Source organism: Sciurus vulgaris (assembly GCF_902686455.1).
Source record: "Sciurus vulgaris genome assembly, chromosome: 5".
NCBI lineage: Eukaryota > Metazoa > Chordata > Mammalia > Rodentia > Sciuridae > Sciurus > Sciurus vulgaris.
The window spans coordinates 19,586,564-19,610,530 of NC_136465.1; the positions used below are offsets into that span (position 1 = coordinate 19,586,564).

Below are 23,967 nucleotides of genomic sequence, written 5' to 3' on the forward strand. Positions count from 1 at the left end.
GAGGGGTCTGTCCTACAAGGTAGACTCTTCAAGACCGTTTCACCAACCTCTCTGTGTGGGCGTGACATTTTAGAAGAATTCTTTGCCAGGGAATGAGTTGGTGTTAATTTTGTTTCTGCCTAAAAATTTCCCTGATTTTTGTGAACTGTTAATTACTTGATTAGTTTATAAAATGCTTATGGCTTGGTGAACCAAGTGAGGTTTGGTTTGTTTGTAGCAAAATTTACACTTAGTTTGATGACACAGATTCTTTTTTTTGTTGTTGTTGTTTTGTTTTGTTTTGTGTGTGTGTGGCTTGTTTTTAAAATTTTTATATGACTTTTATATAGTTTTTTTCCAGTTGTTAGTTCGTTATTATCTGAGGGGGAAAATTACAAGACTCCAGAATCAGGGGAGAAGGAGTTTGGTTTTAGGCCTTTAACAATTACTACCCATTCATGATAGTAGAGAAAAATATGTAAATTTGCTGTCTCAAGACTTTGAACTACCTCAAAAAGAGGAATCTAATGCAATGTTTGTAATGCTTCCATAGTAGCACAGATATTTTGTAAACGTTTTTTGTAAGTGGGTCAGAAAAAGGCTTAAAATATGCCGTTAGTGTAGTAATATCACAGTAGGTCTTTAATTTGATGCTGCCTTTTGTTTGGGTGAGTTTGTGTTGTGTGGTGTTGCCTGTTTGATGGGGAGCTGTACTAGGAGCATGATATGCTAGATGCCTTGCAGTAATGAACCAGTGTGAGTAACATAGCAGACCCAGTCTCTAGCACGACAGCTGGGACACAGGTGAAGTACAAAGGTCAAAGCTTGGTCTGATTCTTCTCCTTTTGAATTTTGTGTTGTTTGCTTGTGTTTTTGTTTTACTTTTTGAAGAAAAGGCAGTTTACATGAAGGAAGATTCTTGCTCATGAATTTGATTGCCAGGGACTAGGGCCTTGGGGCAGAGGTGACCTGCAGAGTGATCCTCGGCTCCTTCACCTCCATAGAGAGCACGCGGCTCCTCTGGGGAAGGTATTTGCCCTCTTGTTGGAGGTTTTCTGTTCTCTGTTGTATGCTTTTCTTAGATTACATCCCTTCAGCCAGTACAGACACTCCACTGTCTTCTGAGTAGTCGGTAGGTCTGTGGCTCTTTTGTCCTCTCCGATGAGGAAGATCCTTCCCCACAAGCTTTGATATCCACTCTTGTTCCTGGTCTGGCCTGGGTGCCACCTGGTCGAGAAGCCTCCACTCCATTCCAAGGCACAGGACTTTCGTTCCTTCCACTGCCTTGTGGGTTAGGGTATGGTCCTTGTTTCTGTGCCCCTTGCTGCCTTGTATGCTCATGGGAAATAGGCATATACACAACATGTATTTTACATGATACTTTGTTCTCATTTTGTATGTGTGTGTGTGTGTGTGTGTGTGTGTGTGTGTATTACTCATTTTTTTGTGTGTGCTTTGAGGATGATATTTGTTTTGTGGACCTATGACCTGTGTTGATCAGCCTGAGGCTAGCTTATCCCCTTGGTTGGAATGTATAGGTCGAAACTTAAAAGTTATTTTTTACCCATAAGGGTATAACCTGGTCATCTTATGCTAATTAGAAGCTCTGACTGGCAGCTTTAGGTTTCTTGATTAAAATCCTAAATAAACTAAGTTTGAAGCAGTCTTTCAATGATAAAGGTGTTTTTGGTGAAAAGATAGGAAACCGTTCTACTTGGTGCTTAGTGAAAATGTTTTGAATTAGTGTTTGTACAAGTTATTGTCATTTCTTTATATTAATTCAGAAGTTATCTGTCAAATAAATCAGTTTTTCAGTATTGTCAGTTTGTTAACATCTTTTTAAATGACATTTTGATGATGGCTGAACATAGAAATTCTCTGTGCTGCTGTGCCCTTCAGGGAGAAACCAGAGTTCATGCTCTGGGACTTCCCTGGTTTTCTGTGCTTTAAATAACCTTTCCCACCTCATCATTGCTTTGCCCTCCTGTCCCAGCTGCTGAAGTGCCTGCCCTGTGCAAGATTGTCCTTCTGCATGATCTGGGTCCTAGATCAGTCGCCTTCTATGGGGCAGACAGCTGAGCACTAGTAGAAGACAGTAGATTAAAACAGTATCACAGGCGGCAGGGGGTGAGGCTTGTTGGTAGAACACTTGCCCAGCATGTGTAAGGTCCTGGGTTCAGTCCCCAGTACCACTAAAAAAAAAAACAATATTGTATCCTGGGGGTAGAGTTGAGGGTAATGGTGGAGATAAGTGCCACCCTTAGAAATCTAGAAGATACCAAAAGCGGTCCGTGTCATAGCTGTTAAATTTGACAGCCTCACCTTTACAGAGTCCAGATGGATCCTGGAGAGTGCCTACTGACCAGAAGTCTCAATCACAACCACTGCATTGGAGGTGGCAGTAAGCCAGAGCAGTTAAGGGCCCAGGTCCATGGTCTGTGGCAACTGATGGGATGGATGTATTATTTTCCATCCCAGTTAAGAAACAGTGGAGCTCTAGGAATATAGAACTCTTTAGCTTCTGTCATAATACAACCTGAAAAGATTTAGCATCAAATCCTGTTTCTCCCTGCTAACTCAAACCTGAATCAGCCCATGTCTCTAAATTGCCATTGTTACCTGCAGGCCATTGCCATCACCTCTAGGTCCTTCTGCTCTTGAGAGATTGAAGGAATCAGATGATGCCAGTTCAAACAGGTAGAATTTTTTTTTCCTTTTTTGGTGATGCTGGGGATTGAACCCAGGGCCTTGTGCATGCAAGGCAAGCTCTCTACCAACTGAGCTATATCCCCAGCCCCAATTGAGCTATATCCCCAGTCCTAAAATTTTATCTATCAAATCATGTTTTGTTGTCATTATTGTTGGGTACAAGAGATGGAAATTTCATTTTCTGCTGGTAAGGGTATAAATTTGTAGAAACTTTCAGGATGGTTTATTTGGTAATAAACTAAAAGTTCTATTTGTAAAAAAAAAAAAAAAAAGAATTACTATTAGTAGACAGTTAATGAGAATGAAAGAAAAGAAATCAGCAAGCATCTGCCATGTGTATTTTGGATCTACTTCCTATGAGTAACTTGAGGAGCACAGATGAACTGAGGTTGAGTGGCAGATTGTGGCGTGGCACAGAATGAAAATATCTCTTGAAGAGGTAACAGGTACTTGCTTTATGCAGCTTTTTGCAGATATTCAACTGAGAGTTATTTCTTCATTACACATTTCCTTCAGTCTTTACTACTCTTTCCAAAGCTGATAGGAGTTTTAAATTAAAAAATGATTGTTAATGAAATAGTAAAAGTTTAGAAGAAATATTTTATCTCCTTTTTGTAGTTGACACAATTTGTCTTCCCTTTCTTCTCTTTTTTATTATCACTGCTCTTAAATTAGGAGTCTCACATCCCAGGACTTTGTTAATATCCAGTGGCAGTGGTCAATCAGGTAGCTCATTTGGTAAGGGTGTTTTTTTTTTTTTTTTTTAGAAAAAGAAGTGTTTTTTCCTACTTTCTATTGCTATAGCTATGGCACCAAAAGGCACACTAATTAAAATTCCCTTATTTTAGGAGTCAGATCATAGAAGGTGTTAGGTTAGTGAAGTTCTGATTATTATCTAAAGTTGTGCCATTAATTTTAAAAGTTTAGGCAAAAATAGAATGCCCTAAATATGGCCAGAATAGAAGAGCAAGAGAGGAAAAGAAAACAGGTGTTATCAGTGATGAATAAAGGACGAAATGATTAGGAGAGAAGGAAGACTAGATAGAAGAGTATTTTGTCAAAATGTCAGCAAAAGAAGCCCAATCACTCGTATACTGTTTTCTTAACAGTTTGAGTTATTCACAGTAAAAAAAATAGTTTAATGTAAAGGTGATGCATTTCTTACACTAAATTAATTGATGGTACATTGACATAATGCTTGGAATAAAAACTAAAAAAACAAAAGATTAAATGTTCCCAGGGCAGATGGACAGGTGAATCTGAAACTGCAGTGTGTGCTGGTCATAAGTAAATCTTCACTAGTCATGAAGGGCTACATCGAAATATTTAGGATAAGATCTGATTGTGCTGTGATCATGCAGACTCACTAAAGTATCACAGAAATAAGTATATCTTCCATATTCCTGTATGTAGATCAAAATTTACAAATTTAAAAATGAGTAGTTCTCCCATGAGAACATAAGCAAGGGGACAAAAGAAAATCAACTTGCTTCTGCATATTTCATATCATAAAAAAATAAAATATGCAGGAGCAACTAAAACTCCTAGCTAAATATGAATAGACCATTATAAATTTGTTTTTGCTCCTATGTAATTGAGAAGCATAGTATTCTTGGAGTTGTTCATGCTGGTTGTTTCTGTTTCACAGGAAGGTATAATCCTAGAGGTATGAACTTGGAGTTCAGGGTGTACTTGTCATTTTTATAGATTCTGAGTTCATCTTCTCCATCCAGTGCATCTGAACATGCACATGAATAAGCCTAAGTCACATGGGGTTGGGGATATATATATTACAAATCCAAAAGTCTGGGTTAAAGTAAAAGAAAAGTAAAAGAGAAGAAGACAATGCTTCGCATCCAGTCTGCAATCCAGCAGCTGTAAACCTGGGGGAGCTTTATATTAAGTTCACCACCATGTTAAGTCCATGATGTCAGGAAAAAAGGCCCTGTGTGTTCAGGAGGGAGGCTGCAAGCAGGTGAAGGCTATTCACAAATGCCAGCCTTCCTCTCAGTGTCCACGTATCCAGCTGATGCAGTCTACTGAAAGGGTGATCACTACCCACATAAGCCATAACTTACCTAAACCACAAAATCACCATTTTGAAAAGTGAATCATAAATCCTCACTTCTAGACAACAGCAGCGTGCTGTTCATTTGAATACCAGACCCAATAGTCTTAGTTTGGGGTCACTTAGTTGGGGTAACTTTCAGCCTCCTCAGCTAAACCCTCTTGCTGTTTAAAAAGATGTGACAAAGGAATGACAAGAATTTCACTAACCGTGGAAAGGGAAGGGGAGAGAAGGGGAGGGGAGGGGAGAGAAGGGAAGGGAAGGGCAGGGTCCATGTGGCAGGAAAGAGGATAGGCTTATAGTTAGGGGCGATAGCAATGTCAGGAGAGGACAAGAAGCAACCACCCTTCACTGACTCCATAATTTCCTTTTTTGTAGAGATCTGTCCCCTTGCTCTTTGTCTACTGTTGCCACAGGAGGCCCCATTGCCAATAAACATCTAAAGATGTCAAGGATGTCTACCAGGAGGAGCAAGAGCTAGGGTCATTATCAAGTTGAGTTCCCTGTACTCTTAAGCTGTGTGATAAAAATCCCCCCAAACTAAGATCTGTGGTGGCTGGCATATCTCTGAGCTCTTCTGCCATCCTAGAAAGCTCCTTGCACAGCAGGCCCTTCAGAAATGTACAGCGCCCTCTAGAGTGACTGGCAGAGGATGCTGATCTTGGAAGAACAAAGGAAAGCTTGGCTACCAATAGCTGAATTCAGGCTCATCTTTTAAAATGAACTATAGTATGGTACATGAGGCTGAAAATTCCATCATCTTTCTATCAAGAGGTGTAGGCTATGTTTCTGCCCTTGAATCTGGGAGGGCTCTGTGACTGGGTGATCAATAGAGTATGGGAGAAATGATGCTGTGTTGGTTTCTAGGCAGAAGTGACCAGCAGCTTCTATTTCTGTCCCTTGGGATACTAGCTCTTGAAACCCAGCATTCAAGATTTGAAGAAGCCCAGGAAGCCTACAGCAAGACCCACATGGAAAGCAAAGTGGAGCTTCCAGTCAACAGCCCACTCCCAAATTGGCAGCCGTGTGAAGCTGCCATTCTGGCCGTAGATGCACCAGCCCTAGTCAAGCTGCCCCAAGCAGAGAGGCAGTATTAAATAACCAAATCAAAAATATATTGAGTTTTCTATTTTTAAATGAGGAACAGGAGGAAGCACAGTCATTTAAAGAGGTTCAAAATTGATGAATACAATAAGGATTGTCAAGAAGTTGGAGATAACAAAAATATAATATTTATCATGTGTAAAGGGGGCTTAAAATCATTTAAAAACAAAGTTTATTCTCATCCTTGAAGAGCCTGAAAAAACTAATTCGTCAGAAGTTAGAGTAATTTTTTTTTTTTTTTTTTTTTTTTGACCAGCGATTGAACCCAGGGGCTCTTAACTACAAAGTCACATCCCCAGCCCTTTTTATTTTTTATTTTGAGACAGGGTCTCACTAAGTTGATTAAGGCCTAGCTAAATTTCTGAGGTTGACTTTGAATTTGTGATTCTCCTGCCTCAGCTTCCTGACCTGCTGGGATTGCAGGCATGAGCACACACCTGGCCAGAGTGATGTATTTTAACTTATATAGCTAACCAAGTACAATATAAAGTACGGCAATCAGGGGCTGAGGTTGTAGCTTAGTGACACAGTTCTTGCCAGGCATATACTAGACCCTGGGTTCAACCACTATATCCACAAATAAAGTACTGTAACTATTAAACACATACACACACATGTAGTTACATAAACATACATATACATACATACATATGTGTATGTGTACAGCTATGTATTATCATCATCATTTTCAAATTCAAGAAATGTTTGCTAACTAAACTCTGAGAGAAAACAATTATGCTTAGTTCTCCCTAAGCCCTTTGGAGAAAAAAACTGCAGGGAGCCCAAGGGGCCTCATTGAAAGTCACTGGTGCCAAGACCACATAGGGTTTTAAAGATCAAAGTGACACATGCAAACTCCATCGACTTCAGATGTTAAATTGAAACATGAAAGCCTTTTTTATTTTTAAAAACTCTATTGGATTCGGCCAGAGAATTTGTGTATGACTTCTCTATTTCTTGGTTTTAATTATTAGCGGTATTTGCATAAAAACAGGATCTTTATTTTTAAGAGTTCATCTGTTCCTGCTGTTCATTCCTCACATGAAGTCATAATCCAGCATAAGATATATAGCAGCAGGAGGAGATAAGCTCTTAAAAGACAAAGATCTTGTTTTCATGCAAATGATTCAAATAACGTTTTTGAAGTCAAGCATAAGATTGATGGTATGCAAATAACAGTCTGCAATATTTTTCCGAACAGTCTAGCATTTTTTTTCAAAGCGTTTGCTGTACAAAGAAAGTATTCAGAAGAAATGATGAACATTGTATCTAGCAAATGTCAAGATATATTATCAAGGAAATCAGATATAAGTGGAATGTGGCAATGTAGGTCATATATCACTTTGAAAAAGTTTCACCTCATGTTTGACCAACACTTTGAAAAGCGAAATAATTTGATTGTGACCTTGGAGAAGTTCCCAACTAGGCACAGAGTCCCCAAGAATAAAAATGTTATTATTTCAAGCTGCTTTTTCAGAAGTAGATTTTTTTAAAATATTTTTTTAGATATTGATAGACCTTTATTTTATTCATTTATTTACATATGGTGCTGAGAATCGAACCCAGTGCCTCACACATGCTAGGCAAGCGTTCTACCACTGAGCCACAACCCCAGGCCCCAGAAGTAGATTTTTTGTTTTGTTTTTGGTACTGAGCATTGAACTCATCTACTGAGCTACATCAGCAGCCCTTTTTTTAAAAATATGATTTTTTTTTTTTTTTTTTTTTTATTCCACAACAGAATCTCTTTTGAGACAGGGACTTGCTATCTCCTTGCCTGAGCCTCCCAAGTCACTGGGATTACAGTCATGTGGCCATCATGCCCAGTTCAATGATATTCTTTCAAATGCATTGAGAGATGCATTTGAGAACTATCGAAATGGTTCTCAGTTCATATCCATAGTAATACTGTCAATATACAATGTAAAAATGTACAATGTACAAATACTGAAGAACTAGTGAGAAAATTTTAAGGTTGACTATTTAAGTTATAACTCCAGAAATTGTATTGTTTAGTTTAAATAGTTAGGTGTTATTAATACCAATTAATATCTTCGTATACATTACTTTGCTTGATTACATGATTTTTTCGTCAAAAATCTCATGAGGAGGACTGGGGATATAGCTCTGTTGGTAGAGTGCTTGCCTCACAAGCACAAAGCCCTGGGTTCAATCCCTAGTACCACACACACACACACAAAAAACTCACAAGGAAAACAATGAAAATATTATTAGTCCCATGTTTTAAAGTTAAAAACTATGGGAAGGGACTGGAGATATAACTCAGTAGTAAAATGTTCACCTAGCATGCATGAAGCCCTGGGTTTGATCCTCAACACCAGAAAAATAAATAAATAAAACTATGGCACTCTACTGTTATTTATGTCTAAAAAGAATAATCTTTTCAAAAAATGGAAAAATAAAAATAAATAAAGATTCTTAAAAACTATGGAAAGTTAAATTACTTGCCTACAAGAAACTAGGCAATGTTTCATCTGGGTCTAAAATTCAGATACTGTTGGTTTTTAGGCTCAATATTAACCCATTATATTATACATGAAAAAAACCCTTGAAATATCTATAAGAAAAATTGAGTAACAAAATTACAATAAAAATACACTTTACTATATAAAATTCATTATTAGTCTGAATCCGAAGGGAAGACATTTATTTGAAGAGAATTCGTTTGTTCTGAAGATCAAAGTTCATAGTTGGGATGGGTATTTTGAAGTAATGGAACAAAGAGCACTTAAGTATAAGTGATATTTATATTTTGTTTTTAGATGTCCTAAAAGGTACTTTAAGATATAGCATTAAGAAAGCCTTGGTCTAGAAAGTAGATTATTGAATGCAATGGGAATTCTTCCTGGTTTGTAAATTGATCCCATGTGCTGGAAACATCTAGTAGCCTCTGACCACCATCTTTTACTGACGGAGGAAACACAGAGAAGGAACTCTGAGAAAACAAGCAAATAGCCTGGATTGTTGTAAGATCAAATATTCAATTATTTGCCTCTTAAAAATATAGTTAGGGTGACACTCTCACCCCTCTGTCACTGTCTGTCTTAATCATCTCAGATTTTAGCTTCCTCTAAAGTTCCAGCAATTTAAATAAAAATAAGTTATATGGGAAGATTCCTAATGCCAATCACCAAAGTGTCAATCTTCAGTCAGAGGTTGCACAGAGCACAAATTTAATAATTGGTAGTTTTTTCTAATATCTAGATGACAAACATAAAAAATGAGTAATTTTTGCTATAACCATAGCAAAAGTATAAGGAGACACTTTGACACTTATCTAAGTTATCTTTTTATTCTCTTACTACAAACATGTACACATCACACACATTTTTTTTAAAAAGTCTGTTACGTATGAACATGTTATCTGTGGCTAAGTAACAAAACACCTCAAAATTCACTGGTGTGAAAAAAAGACCAATGATTCAGTATTTCTCCTGATTTTCATGATTCTTTTGCTCATCTCATCTGAACTCACTTATACAGCTGTCCACAGCTGGAGGATTGACAGAGGTAAGCTTGACTAATATATTGAGGGAATAGGTCCCTTCTGTCTATGTGATCTTTCTTCCTTACAGAAGTTAGTCCAAGTCTTCTACATTGATGGTAGCAGTGTTGTAAAAGGCCAAGCTCTCTTGTGTCACTATATCTCAAGCTACCACTTACCATGTTTTCTGAGATTCCATTGGTCAAAGCTAAGCCTGGCATCAGTGCAGGAGGGGCCTATCACCACAAGGGTGTACTTGACCAAAGGCCACTCATGTAACCATGTACCATAATGGGACAAAACTTCTACACTGAAATAAAACAATGTGTGTGTTCAAACAAAATTAGTGTAAGGAATGTAACCAGATTACCTGTGTGCTATTATAGGAGGAATTTTTCAGATCAGAGAAAGTCTCCATTTTATTACTTTGAAATGATATTACAAATCTCTGAGAATGGATATCAGAACAGCAATCTTTGCCTCACCTTATGTTCAATGGCAGACTTGATCCATATGATACCAAGCAGTACACTTAGAATGGACAATTTCTCTGAGTGGTGCTTATTGACCTGTAAGAGGATAAGCATGTGTGGCCTTATTAACACCCTTTTCTAATCATTATGTTTCACAATGCAGAGGAAGTCAGCACATATATAACTGTGGAACTAGCTGTAAAATGAGCTGGTATAATAGAGTCACTGTGATTCACTGAAGTGCACATGAAGAGGCACAAAGGCATCAAGTTGAAAAGCAGTCAGGCAAATAGTAACTCAAGCAAATGTTGGAATCAGGAACGATGATTAGAAAGGAGAGGGCTGCCTTAGATTAACACATTATAAAAGAGAATTCAAATGAAGAAATAAAGAAAATTTTTCTAATAAATGAAGAGAATATTAATCTACTTTTGAGGTAAAGGTGGTTCATTTGTTTTTAAAGATTCAATGAATATTGACTAAATTACCATATGATTTATAAACTTTTCTTATCATCTTCCCTATTCTTTAGAAATCCTACCAACATATGTACCTTGAAACTGTAACCAGGTCTAGTCCAGCACCAAGGTTGTTGGCATCTGGTATACCTTACTGCCACCAAAGGAGGCTGGCACTGATCCCTGCCACTTCAAGGGCCCACCTCAGGGAGGAGAGCCAAAGAATTCCAGAGTTAAGTTAAACGACTTCTTCACAAAATATCTTCCTCACATTATGCTTGGGGCATTTTCCCAATTCATTTTAGCTACTTTCAAATTCTCAAGTAAATTTGTTTGACAGTCAATATGGTTTTTGGCTCAAATTGATTTTATCATGAAAATTATTTTATTTACTCAAATATTCTCCATACTTCACTGAATACTGAACCCTGATCTCTGTCTCAAACATACCATTTAGCCAGTTAGTGACATAGCCAGGCCCTGAATAAAAGAAATTTAACTGCTGAGTCCAGATACATACAATGACTAATTCTAAAGAAAATGCTTAGTTTCTACAATAAATTCCAGTTCTTCTGTCAACTACAATGACTGAAACTCTTGTATATTTTTTCAAAGCAATCCTGTCACACTCCCTACCGTGCTGATTGTTCCAAATTAGAGCTCTGCTGCTTCCCTGTGGGCATCCTGTTGGAACATATAGATTTTCTATTGAGCTGCTAGGGTTTTGCTTCAGTTTTGCACAGTAGCCAATTTAAGCATATTGGAGCAATATATGAAATCCTGCTGCATAGTCAGCATTGTGATTGTCTTACCAGGACAAATATGATGGAGAAGAAGTTATAGCCCCAGTCACACAGTTAGTATGATTTGCCAGAAACATGGGCTGGGGAGCCAGGCACACCTTGCCACATGATCGAGACATTCTAACTCACTTTCCTTATCTAAAGACAGAGAGGATAACACCTAACTTTCAAGATAACCTGAAGAGATAAATGCATGTAAAATACCTATCATAGTATCTGATCTATAATAATACAGGGGTGTTATTATAAAAATGAAAGTGCAGTGATTTAGAATGTGTAGAAAATTATATATCACTAACACTCCAAAGCAGGTTCTATTAAGACCTTTAGTGATCCTAATAGCATTACATCTCTTATATAATGAAAAGTACAATCAATAATAAACATCAAGATGAATTTTAGGAAGTTTAATGAATTTCTGACTTTTTTCCATCAGTGTTACTTTTCTGCTTTTCAGGAAATATCAATATTCAAAATCTTTTGCCTGAAGCACATTTTAATTTGCTTTTGGATTATCCAACACTATTTAAAATGTGCTTTAATCATTTTCATTCAAAAATGTCCATTCCTCTCTGATCTTTTTACTATTTCAAAAAAGATCCTGAGAAATTTACTACTAAGAAAAACTGAGATACTGCCCAAATAGGAACAAAATGTAAATGTCTATATTGAATGTATTGGATATTCCCATCAGAGCCCTGAGGCAAAAACTGAATTTTTATGAAATGAAAATTAAATCAAAATGTGTCTAAAAGCAGATGGTGTAGTGTAAAGAGTTGGGGCTTGGAACAGGAGGACCTATGTGGGTTTTATTCTTGCATGCACTTAAAAAATACTTATGGAGTACCTGCATTGTGTGAGACAATGTAAATATTGTGTTGAACATGACTAATGTGTTTACAGCCTTCATGCAGTCTATGTCTGGTGGGGAAGATAGTCAGCATGTACATAATTATGAGGAGTGAAAAAAGAAAAGCAAGATGTACTGTGTTTTTGTGCTAAGAGACCAAAACTAGTGTAAGGAATCAAGGAAATTCCTCTTGAAGAAGTCCTCTAAACTAAGAACTGGATGTTCAGAAAGGCTAATGTCTGAAGGGACAGCAGAGACAGCAGATGAGAAAGTATAAATGTAGGTATTTATTCTACGGCCGGGTGTTTTGTAGGAGGTAGCAAGATCAATTGACTATCCGGTAAGAGTCTCTCATACCTCTGAGGTACAGAGCAGGAGACAGCTGTGGGAATGAAGAAGGGTGGAACACCCTGCAAGCTATCTGTAGGCTAAAATTGACAGTTCAATAAACCAAGACTAGATGTTTGATCAGTCAGCCTGGGGAGAAGGCATCACAGGTCAAATAGCATGCCTAGATCCAAGTTTCAGGAACTGAGTGGCTAGAATGTTTACTAAAATGGGAAACACAAAAGAATAGAAAGTTTGAGGCTGAAGATAAGATGACCTCAAAACACTCTCAAGGTATAACTCTACATCATGTGCAACCAGAAGAATGAGAGGTTATACTCCATTTATGTATGTTTTGTCAAAATGCATTCTACTGTCATGTATAACTAATCAGAACAAATTCTTAAAAACACTCTCAAGGAGAATTCCTATATGTACAGGTTTGGATATCTGGGAGTGTGGATTGAGAGAAAGACTCAAAACATGCTTAGATTTCCTGAAAAATAGTGACCATACAATAAATGTCAAATATATGTATAATAGTATCATGACTAACATTATCAGAGCATAGATATGTAACCATTACCAACACACAAAAGACTCTGAGAGCACTAATATCCATAAAGGAAAAGTCTTTCACTCAAGTTGAATGAGTGGTAAATTTATACAGCCCACCCACCACATTTAAACATAATCTCCTTTTTCTTTCTTTCTTTCTTTTTTATTTTATATATATATATATATATATAAAGGACAGAAGTGTCAGTACTGACAGGCCTGTGCTCATACAGGTAGAGTGCACTCCCAAGTCAAGGGTTTCATTCATTACCTATCCTTGGATAACCTTTTTTTTTCCTCCTACCATGGCTAATCAGTTCCTTTCCAAAGTTTTCTAGGAATTAGCTTAACTCTCTTCCATTGATAAAAGTCATAAATGACAAAACAAAACAAAAAAGTAAAACTTTAATCACCTGACAAGGACATAATAAGGGCAATATCTATAAACACTTGGAAAAGTTGGCTAATATGCAAAGAATTACTAAGGCCATGATATAACATACAGATATTTCTAAGATCAGTGCCACCATAAAAACAAAAACTTCTAACTTTTCAGACACATGGCAAAATGACAGATTTCAGTTTCCATGTGCTTGTCTGCTGACAGTTCATGTGTATCTTAACATTTCCCTACTAACAAGACCACTTTTCCAGTTATCCTGCATTAAGAGTGTTAGTACAAGGGTTGAGTCAGTCATACAAGTTCCATATTTCAGAATAACCCATAACCCAGAAGAAAGGATACTGGCCAACTAAGACAATAATCCTGGAGCTAATGACCCAGGAAACTCAGGACCAACACTGGAGTTACATTGTTATGGGATCATTTAGGAAAAGTGATGCTCTGGGTGTCAGCCATTTGCTGTCACCACAAAAGAAGACCCACAACATTAACTGACAGAGGGAAAATTCTTAAGTGGGGAGATAGAACAGATCCCTAATTCAATGTTGAATTTCTTATCCTCATGGAGTGTAGATTCTAGTATTTATTTTATAGTCAGCAATTATAACTATCAATGATCTTACTTTTATCAACCATCATGTTTAAAAAACTAACTTACAAAAAACATTGTATATAGTTCTTTCAAAAACAGCATTTTAAAATGCATTGCCATAAAATGTAGTACTTGACATGGATTTTTTTTTTCATTGATTCTTCCCTAAAACCACTACATTTTTTATGAAGGTATTCCATATGTCTTGATGTTAGAACTGCTGGAATCACTGTTGTGTTTGGCCTTGGAGCATCCACTCTTCCTTCTGATGATAACAATCTGTTGGATTTTATTTGAGGACATATTGCTGCCCATTAGAACTGCCCATCCCACCTCAATCCCAGTTACAGGAGTGGACATATGGCCCAGATTTGGACAAGTATAGCATTTCTTGAGGCACATGACTAGCCTAAGCCATATGAGAAAATTGGATGCAACAAAATTAATCCTGGGATGTAGGTAGATATTGCAAAAGGAAAGCAAGCTTTTGACTTCTTTTATTTATGCTTGTCCTCAGAGTATAAAAATCTTGTTGGTAGCCATTTTAGCAACCACATAGAAATAAGGATCTGATGACATCACTAGAGAATCTGAATCAATCTGTTCCCCAAGCTATCTCCAGGCTTTTTAGTTACATAAGCCAATATTTCACTACTGTTGTTTCTGCTTATGCCAATTTAAGTGCTTTCTGTCTCTTGGAACTAAAACAATTCTAACTGATACTATGTAATTTAATGTTTAAAAAAAACTCATAAAGAAACTTCACAAAGCTAAACAAATTCAACAACATGGTCTTTTGCTGAAAAAGAAAGAAAAAACAGCCTCTACATTCTTAGGTACAAAAACACAAACATCTGTTTACAGGAAAATAGACTCATAATTTCTGTACACATTTCTTTGAGAATCAATCATAGATTCTCAAAGCAATGCATACATAATATATTCATATATACATGATTGACTTTCAAAGAAATGGGAACAAAAATTGTGAGTATATACATATGTACATAAATACACATATATATACAAATATATCAAAACTTATAAATCAAAACTTATAAATAATATAATACATATATATGTATATATGTGTATATATAAATATATACATATATATGTATATGTACATATGTATATAAACATATGTATATATGTATATACATGTATGTGTATATATGTATATTATATATATTATATATATGTACGTATATATACATATATACATATATAATGATCTAATTCAAAAACTACAATAGGAAATTTTTGCTCTATAGTTGTCTGACCACAGAATATTGGTATTATAAAAATCCATAGTTTGCTTTTATCGACTTACATTTTTCATTACAATTTTACTTTCTTACTCTCACCTACTAAAGAAAGAGCACTCTGTCATGACTGTCAGACATACATAGGCGTGTTATGATTTCTTCTAGGATTTGGAAAGCCTGATTAGTACTACCACTATTAAGCCTCAGTTCCCCCTTTTGTGAAATAAACAGGTAAAAATAGAACCTACCTCATAAACTTGCACAAGTTAAAATAATACAATACCTATAAAACTCAATATAAAGTGGGTGCTCAGAAACTGTTAACCATTAGGTGTTATACATAGCATTAATTTAAGGATACATTTATTTTCATTGGAGTGAAAAATAGTAAAGTCATAATCAGACAAATTTCAGTTACACTTCAAGTATCATTTAGATTGAACAGACAGCCAAATTTTACTTTATAAATACAAGTTGATATGTATATATATATACCATACATGTGCATTGTGTTAGAGGCAGTTGTGGCTCATCGGTAGCTCCCAGAAAAATGCTCCGCAGACACGAGGTCTCACACGAGGAACTTTATTTTATGCAGACAACTCACGTCCGCTCAGGGGGAAAAGGAAAGAAGAAAAGAGAGAACATGGCGCATGGTTTCTCTCAGATATTGGAATTTCGCAGGCTGAGAGGAACCAATTGCAGTGGAGAATTCTTACAGACTGACTGATGGACCAATGACATATTAGAATGTAATGTGGGAGGCAGGAAGATTACGGCAGCGTAAGCCGGAAATTCCTGTAATGTGAGAGGCGGGAAGAATGTAGACTGACAGGTGATGGGGAGGCCGGAAATTCCTGCAAAGGGAGAGGCGGGCGGAATGCAGATTGATAGGTGGTTGGGAGGCAGGAAATTCCTGTAACGGGAGAGAAAGGTGGCTTTATACCTTACATTCCCCCATTTCCTTTTTTATTAAAAAAATATTTATTTTTTTATTTTTTTATTTTTTGGGGGGTACATGGATGAAGGTCAGTCTTCTGTAATTACTTCCTGCTGGGTGTGGACGTAGAGCTGGTATCATTGTGGCAGGAAGAGCTGGAGACTTGATAGTTTCTCTGGAGGCACATCTGCAGCCAGGCTCCGATTTTTTGTGAGATCCTGATATTTCTGCAATACAAGTTGATTAGTTGACATGGAAGTAAAAGACAGGGGGCTCCCCTTTTCGGCTGGCATTCTATTGGAAAAAAATTCAGTGGTTAGGAAAATTACAAACAGGAATCTGGTCCTCATGGCTGGACATGGTTGTCTGGTATTTCAATCGTCTGGCTCCCAATTTCTGGAATGGGAGGAAGGGTGGAGGGTTTCATGATCTTCAGTCTGAGACGAAGGGGTCCCACAGGAGTGGCTGAGTATCGGTTAGAAGAAGCCCGTGGATTAGGAGCTGGAGAGCGGTTAGTAGACCGAGAATAGAGCTTAACCCGAGAAATGTGCAGCCATCCTGGTAGATTTTGTACCTTGACAGCTGTTGGCGTGATACAGGATCACTGTATGGGGTCCCTGCCACTTGGGAGATAGAGGGATTGTATCTTCCTGAGGAGGAGAGATAAGAACTTGGTCTCCTATTTGAAGAGGTTGGGTAAGGAGGCCAGATAAAGGTTTGGGTAGGGTGGAGTCAGCATAACCCCATAGAAATGCTTGAATGTGATTTAGGAGAGGACTGGATATTTGAGAAGGAAGAAGGGAAGGAAGGGGCACTATCCCAGGGGGCAGGATGGGAGGACCATACATTAACTCAAAAGGGGAAATATTAGTTGGTTTCTTTGGGAGTGAGCGAAGATGCAGAAGAGCAAGGGGCAGGAGTTTAACCCAGTCGAGGTGAAGTTCTAAAGAGAGCTTGGTTAAGATATTTTTAAGAGTTTGGTTTGCTCTTTCTACTTTGCCTGATGACTTTGGGTGAAAAGGAATGTGGAAATGCCAAGGGGACCCTAAGAGCCTTGGCAAGTTGTTGGGTGACTTGGGAAATGAATTCAGGTCCATTATCTGACTGGAAGGAAGTAGGTACTCCAAAGCGAGGAATGATTTCATGAAGGATGAAGGTAGAGACAGTTATTGCCCTTTTGTTGGAGGAGGGGATGGCTTCAATCCATCCCGAGAAGGTGTCTATCATAACCAATAGGCATTTAGATTTTCTTACTCTGGGCGTGTGAGTGAAATCAAGTTGCCAGTCTACCCCTGGAATGGTGCCACGGGCTTGGTGATTTGGAAAAGTGGGGGGCCTGACAGCTGTAGGATTTGTTCACAGGCAGACTTCACATGAGGAAGAGAGTTCCTTCAGAAATGAGATATCAGAGGAGAACAGTTGCAGATGAGTTTTAGCAAATTGTAAGAGTGAAGAAAGGCTGGGGTGAAACAGACGATGGAGGTAGGAAAGTATCTCCCCGTTGGGGGGTGGTGGAGGCAAAGGATCATGGAGAGCCATAATAGGGGCTGGCCTGGATGAGAGGGCAGCCCCTTTAGCCTCCTCATCTGCCTTGTTATTACCTGAAGAGATGAATGATTGATGTGTCTGATGGGCTCTGCAATGTACAAGGCCTATAGTTGCTGGGAGGTGAACAGCCTCAAGGAGTTTTAGAATGTAACTAGAGTTGGTGATGGAGTTTCCTTTAGTAGTAAGAAGGCCTCTCTTTCCAGATAGCAGCATGAGAGAGGATAATGTGAAAAGCATATTTGGAGTTGGTGTAGACTGTGAGGGATTATCCCTTTGCAAGGGTGAATGTGCGGGTAAGGGCAATTAGTTCTGCCTGTTGATTGGTGGTGTTGTTGGGTAGTGGTCCTGACTCTATTACCTTTTTAAGAGAGACAATGGCATATCCAGCTTGACGGATCCCTTTATGGAGAAATGAGATTCCATCAGTGAAACATGAAAGTAGGATTGCGTAGAGCTCCTTCCTGGACGTTAGAGGGGTAGGGAAGTAACTCCTCCAGGGTCTCAAGGCAGCTGTGGGTTGCAGAAGCATGTATATTGGAAGGTAGGGATAAGAGGATGGCTGGATTTAAAGGTGAGCATGTTTTAAAGGAAATGGAAGAGTCCTCGATAAGAGCGGTTTGTAAGGCTAACACCCAACAGGGTGGTAGCATTTGCAGACCTTTATAAGTAAGAGCTTAGACAGATGATGAGGTAACAGCACTTCAGTGGGAACCCCAAAAGAGAGTTTTTTTGATTCCTGAATTAAGACAAATGCTGCTGCTAATACTCTAAGACATGGTGCCCAGCCCCTTACAGTGGAGTCTAACCTCTTTGACAAGTATGCTATTGGTTCAAAAGTGGGACCAAACATGTGTCCTAAGACCCCCAGGGCAAACCCACTTTTTTCGGAGACAAACAGGTAGAACAGTTTGGTTAAGTCAGGAGGTGTAGGGCTAGGGCTGGAAGAAGGGCTTTTCTTAAGATCTGGAAAGGGGCTTTCACTGTGTTGAGGAGAGGTTCAGTGGGAGTACCCTTTGAAGCCTCATATAGGGGAGCTGCCAGGATGGAAAAATTGGGGACCCAGGATCGTAAATATCTTGCTAATCCCAAAAAGGAAAGGATTTCTTCCTTGGTGGATGGAGTGGGCATGTCCTGTATTAATGCTTTTCTCTCTACAGTGATGGCTTTAAATCCAGGTGAGAGGCTGACACCTAAGTAAACAACTTGAGGCTAGGAAAGTTGCACTTTTGCTAGAGAAACCCTATAACCCCTGTCAGCCAGAAAGTTTAAAAGCTTAATTGTGTCCCTTTGGGCATCCTCAAGAGAGGGACTTCATAGAAGAAGATCATCAACATACTGTAAGAGAAAGGAGGAAATGAATGTGAGAGAGGCAAGATCCTGAGATAACGTTTGGCCAAAGAGATAGGGACTGTCTCGGAAACCCTGTGGGAGAACTGTCCAGGTCAGCTGAGAAGAAACTCGAGTGAAAGGGTCAGTCCAAGTAAAAGCAAAGAAATCCTGTGAATCAGGGTGAAGTGGGGTAGTAAAAAACGCATCCTTCAAATCTAGCACTGAAAAGTATGTGGTGGAAAAAAGGATAGAAGAAAGCAGGGTGTAAGGATCGGATACAATGGGAAAGATGGGGACCACTGCTGAGTTAATGATGTGGAGGTCTTGCACTAGACGGTAAGATCCATTAGGTTTCCTAACAGCCAGGATGGGAATGTTATAAGGTGAGTTGGCAGGGCACAGGAAGCCTTTCTGCCTTAAATCCTGGATGATTGGTTGAAGTCCTATAAGGCTCCTTTGGGGAAGGGGATATTGGGCCTGGGCTGGGTAGGATGTTGGGTCCTTTAGATGAATGAGTACAGGTGAGCATTTAGCTACAGAGGGTGTATGAGTGTCCCCTATCCAACTGCCTCAATTTGACCTTTATGTCAGGGTAACTTTGGGAAAAGTAATAAGTCATAAGTAGCTGCCTCCCTCTGGGGTTTCGGGATCCTGGTTAGTGTACCTGAGCATGGCCTCTGTAAGGCGGCTTAGAAATGCTGATGGGTTTTCATCTCTGTCCTGTATTACTTCCTGAAGTTTATTATAGTTAATGGGTTTAATAGTAGCCTTTTGTAGACCTGCAAGGATGCAGGTTTGAAACCTATCTCGCTGTAGACACCCAGCCTCAGTATTATAGTTCCATAGGGGCTCCCTATTTGGTACCGCTTCAGCCCCAATGGGATGGGTTGGGGGTCGATTGATGAATCTCATCTGCATAATTGCGCGCCTGTTCCCAGACTCTCCCGCGCTTCTCAGGGGTTAGGGTATTGGACATGATCATGTAAATGTCATGCCAGGTAAGGTTATAAGACTGGGTAAGGTACTGAAATTCCTTAATGAAGGTTGCAGGGTTGGAGGTGACGGAACCTAGCCATTTCTCTATTTGAGACAGATCAGACAGGGAAAAGGGGACATGAACTCTGATGACTCCCTCCGCAAAGGGGCTAAGACATGTGCACGGGACTGCGTGGTGGGGGGACTTGGTGGGCTGAGTGGAGGAGCGAAGGAGACACAGAATGAGGCAAAGAAGCGGAATGGACAGGGGCTTCTGCAGTGGAGGCCTGTAAGGAGATGACTCATCAGCTGGATCGAACTCGGAAGAGAAAGAAGGGTTAAAAGGTGGGGGAGAAGCCAAGAGAACAGGTTCAGGTTTTTGAGGAGAGCAGAGATTAGGTTTAGCCTGAAAGAAAGGAAAAACATGAAAGGGAAAAGTCCCTTTCCATTCACCAGGTTGCCCACATATGTATTTAATTATAACTAGTATAATTAGGCATATAATTATACCTAGTACAAAGCTAGAATTTAGGGTGTCATAAATTCCCTGATTCAGGGAATAGGTGATGGGGTTTGAGATGATTTAATAAACATCTCAGGGGCGAGTTTGCTGGGCTGGATGTCCTGGATCCCATGGTAAACTGAGACCCACCTGGCTAGTGATTATTGGTGTCCCAAGAACCACGGTGCCAGGCAACGAGAAGTTAAAACAGACATTTGGTCATCACCAAAAACCAAGTTTAACCAGGCATTAGCCGAGAGAGTTTGAAGACCTGGCCAGGATTTCAAGCAAGACGCAATGGAAAATAAAAGAGCCTCAAACCCTGAGAAGGAATCTCAGCACCATAAAAATCAGGAATCCACCCAGCAACTAGGACCAGCTATGGGGACCAAGGAGGTACCCCCACACCTTGGCAGTCAGGTGGTGGGAGCTGCGGGACAGGAGGCAGGAGCCACGAGCGGCAGTGGAGGGACCGCCGGGATGGCCGCTTCTCAGATACGGGGGGCACGGCCGAGATGTGTTTAAGTGGTCAGGGGCCTGCCTAAGGGGAACTCACCAATTCTGGGGTCTGGTGCTGTATGCAGAAAACTGGGCATCCAGGTAAATGGGAGGTGAGCCTGTACCCGCGGGCGCTTGGGCTATTGGATGGGATTCCGCTTGCTTAGTCAGCGGAAAAACCCATATCCGAGTCACGGCACCAGATGTTAGAGACAGTTGTGGCTCGCCGGTAGCTCCCAGAAAAATGCTCTGCAGACACGAGGTCTCACACGAGGAACTTTATTTTATGCAGACAACTCACGTCCGCTCAGGGGGAAAAGGAAAGAAGAAAAGAGAGAACATGGCGCATGGTTTCTCTCAGATATTGGAATTTCACAGGCTGAGAGGAACCAATTGCAGTAGAGAATTCTTACAGACTGACTGATGGACCAATGACATATTAGAATGTAATGCGGGAGGCAGGAAGATTAGGGGGGGGGCATAAGCCGGAAATTCCTGTAATGTGAGAGGCGGGAAGAATGTAGACTGACAGGTGATGGGGAGGCCGGAGATTCCTGCAAAGGGAGAGGCAGGCAGAACGCAGACTGACAGGTAATGGGGAGGCCAGAAATTCCTGTAACGGGAGAGAAAGGTGGCTTTATACCTTACACATTGGACTGTGTGTGTGTGTGTGTGTGTGTGTGTGTGAGAGAGACAGAGAGAGAGAGAAACCTAGTTTCCATCCAACAATATACTTGACCTTAAATATTTGAATTTGCTATTGCTGCTCTATGATGAATGACTTCTAGCATTTGGTCAAATTGAGAATGACTAAAAGTTTTATTTTGTTTTGTTTTGGAGGGGCAAGGGGTGGGTAGTCTGAGCTGTTTCCATATTCTTTGACTTATTTGGAGCATTAAATAAATAACATTTATATCCATCAAAATTGAAATGTTTTCAGTTCAGGAGAGAAGATCATAATGACAAGGAGCATTTTCCAGTTGATCTGGAACTAGAATTTTGGGGTAATCAAAGTCATCATAGTTTTTTTGCTATTGTCCTAAGAAGTTTCACTAGCACATTTAACCAGTGCCTGTAATAAAAGTCAGCTTTCCATGTCCCCCTCATCTGATATATGAGTTTATATCAGCCATCACTCAGCCCACATAAAACCCACCTAGATCTGGGATAAAGGTAATCAAAACTTATAAATAAATATATACAAAATGAACTCTAAATTCCATCCTATCATTTTAAACATGAAAAATCCATTATTAACATTTCGAGATTTGAACAAATTCAATAAAATTATCTTTAAGTGCAAACATACTCTCAGTTCTCATCAGGTTGATTTCCCCTTTAAGACAATTTGTAACTGAGGGGGCATTTGCATGCAGAGAATTCAAAAAGAAAAGATTTGCATTTGACACATTAGAACAGATGGAGGTTCATGTTTTGGTCATTACAGTTCAAACTAAGAATTATATGAACTATAATTTAAATTAAAGCTAATCTAAAAACTAAGAAATATGGAGATATTTTACCAAAATGAAAGAAAGTGAAAGTTTTTTTTATTGCATTTATACCCATACTCCCTGCACCTATAATTTACATCTCTCATGCTTCTAATTCTTTTCAGGAGCAAGTTCAAAACCTTATATAGGCAGATTTATGGAGAAATCTGATCAATCAGATAGGAAGGTTCTGCTTTTTTTTTTTTTTTGGTTCAATTCATTTTTAGTCCTTATTTCCCCAAGAGAATGAAAATAGGAGTTTCTTCCTTTCATCCTTAGCTAAAATCTCAAGGCATCTACTGCCAATATTTCTGCAATGAGATTTCTTAACAAAGATGAATTAACTCCAACTCTGTTCTCCTTGATTTTTTTCTCTCATTATCTGCTTCTTTGCTAAGCCTAGACTCTTTCTGACCATTGATCTGAAAGAGAGTACATGATTCACAAAGTGCAGTATATTTGCTTTTAAGTATACATAATGAGAATTAGATCATGGAGGAGCTCATGACAGGGGCAGCAGGATGAAATATCTTGGGTTCATCTGGTCTGCTCAATACACAGTCACTGAAGCACTGACTTCAGTTTGTGCACTGCCCCATGTACCAATCTGTCAGATGTAGTAGAGTCTCTTACTAGGCAAGAGAAGGAAGATGAAATTGTAATCAAATTGTAAATAGGTAAAAGCAGAACATGGATTCTTATAGTGCCAATATTCTTTGGGCAGACAACCAAAGAAGTGCAAAGATTCCTCCTGTGGTTTTTGAATTAGACTTCCAATTCATTATCACAAGTTTTGAAATAATGAACACTATTAGGTATTGCAAAATTTCTTTGTACTGTTCATACATAAATAACACCTTTCCATAAAATACAAAACAATGATATTTATACACTTATTTATACACTGATATTTATACACTTTTTCCTTTTTTGAAATATCTCACATGTATTATCACCAGAAACACACATAACCCTCATTCCACTCTTTGAGGAATGAGGATATCTATGTATGTGAGGATTCAGGGCAAAAGAAAAACCACTGAGGACTTCTGGACCTAAAACACACAGATTTGGGAGCTGCATTGACAGGTGGTCCAGAAAGCTGACATTTAATGTAACATGTGGACTCCATACCAATGATATGCAGCAACCACCTCCAAATGTAAATCCTAAACCTCTCAGGAGAAATGTTTTATCACAAGGGATTATCATAAAATAAAAATCCTTATGAATGAACATATAATCAAAATGAACAAAATAATCAGAATTGTAAGAGTGACCAAGAAACAAATAATAATGTTATTAAAAGACATTGTCCACAAATTGTGCTAGAAAAACTGGAAATCCATGTATAGTAGAATGAAATTTAACCCCTCTCACCCTGCACAAAACTCAAAGGGAATCACAGATTAGGAATTAGACCAGAAACCTGCAACTGCTAGAAGAAAATGTAAGCCCAACGCCCCAACACATAAACACATCAGTACCGGAACCAATTTCCTTAACAAGATTCCCAAAGTGCAAGAAACAAAATAAAGTATCAATAAGAGGGATGGCATCAAAGTCAAAAGCTTCTTCACAATAA

The 23,967-nt window shown here is 38.8% G+C and overlaps 1 long non-coding RNA gene across 1 annotated transcript; it reads right to left on the minus strand.

The window, feature by feature from the left end:
* Positions 1-16,109: 16,109 nt before the first annotated feature.
* On the minus strand, positions 16,110-21,068 carry LOC306662632. Its single transcript, XR_013764167.1, has 2 exons — positions 20,948-21,068; positions 16,110-16,264 (listed from the first exon to the last, which is right to left on the minus strand). It is a non-coding gene; the product is annotated as an uncharacterized lncRNA (long non-coding RNA).
* Between the last annotated feature and the right edge of the window lie 2,899 nt (positions 21,069-23,967).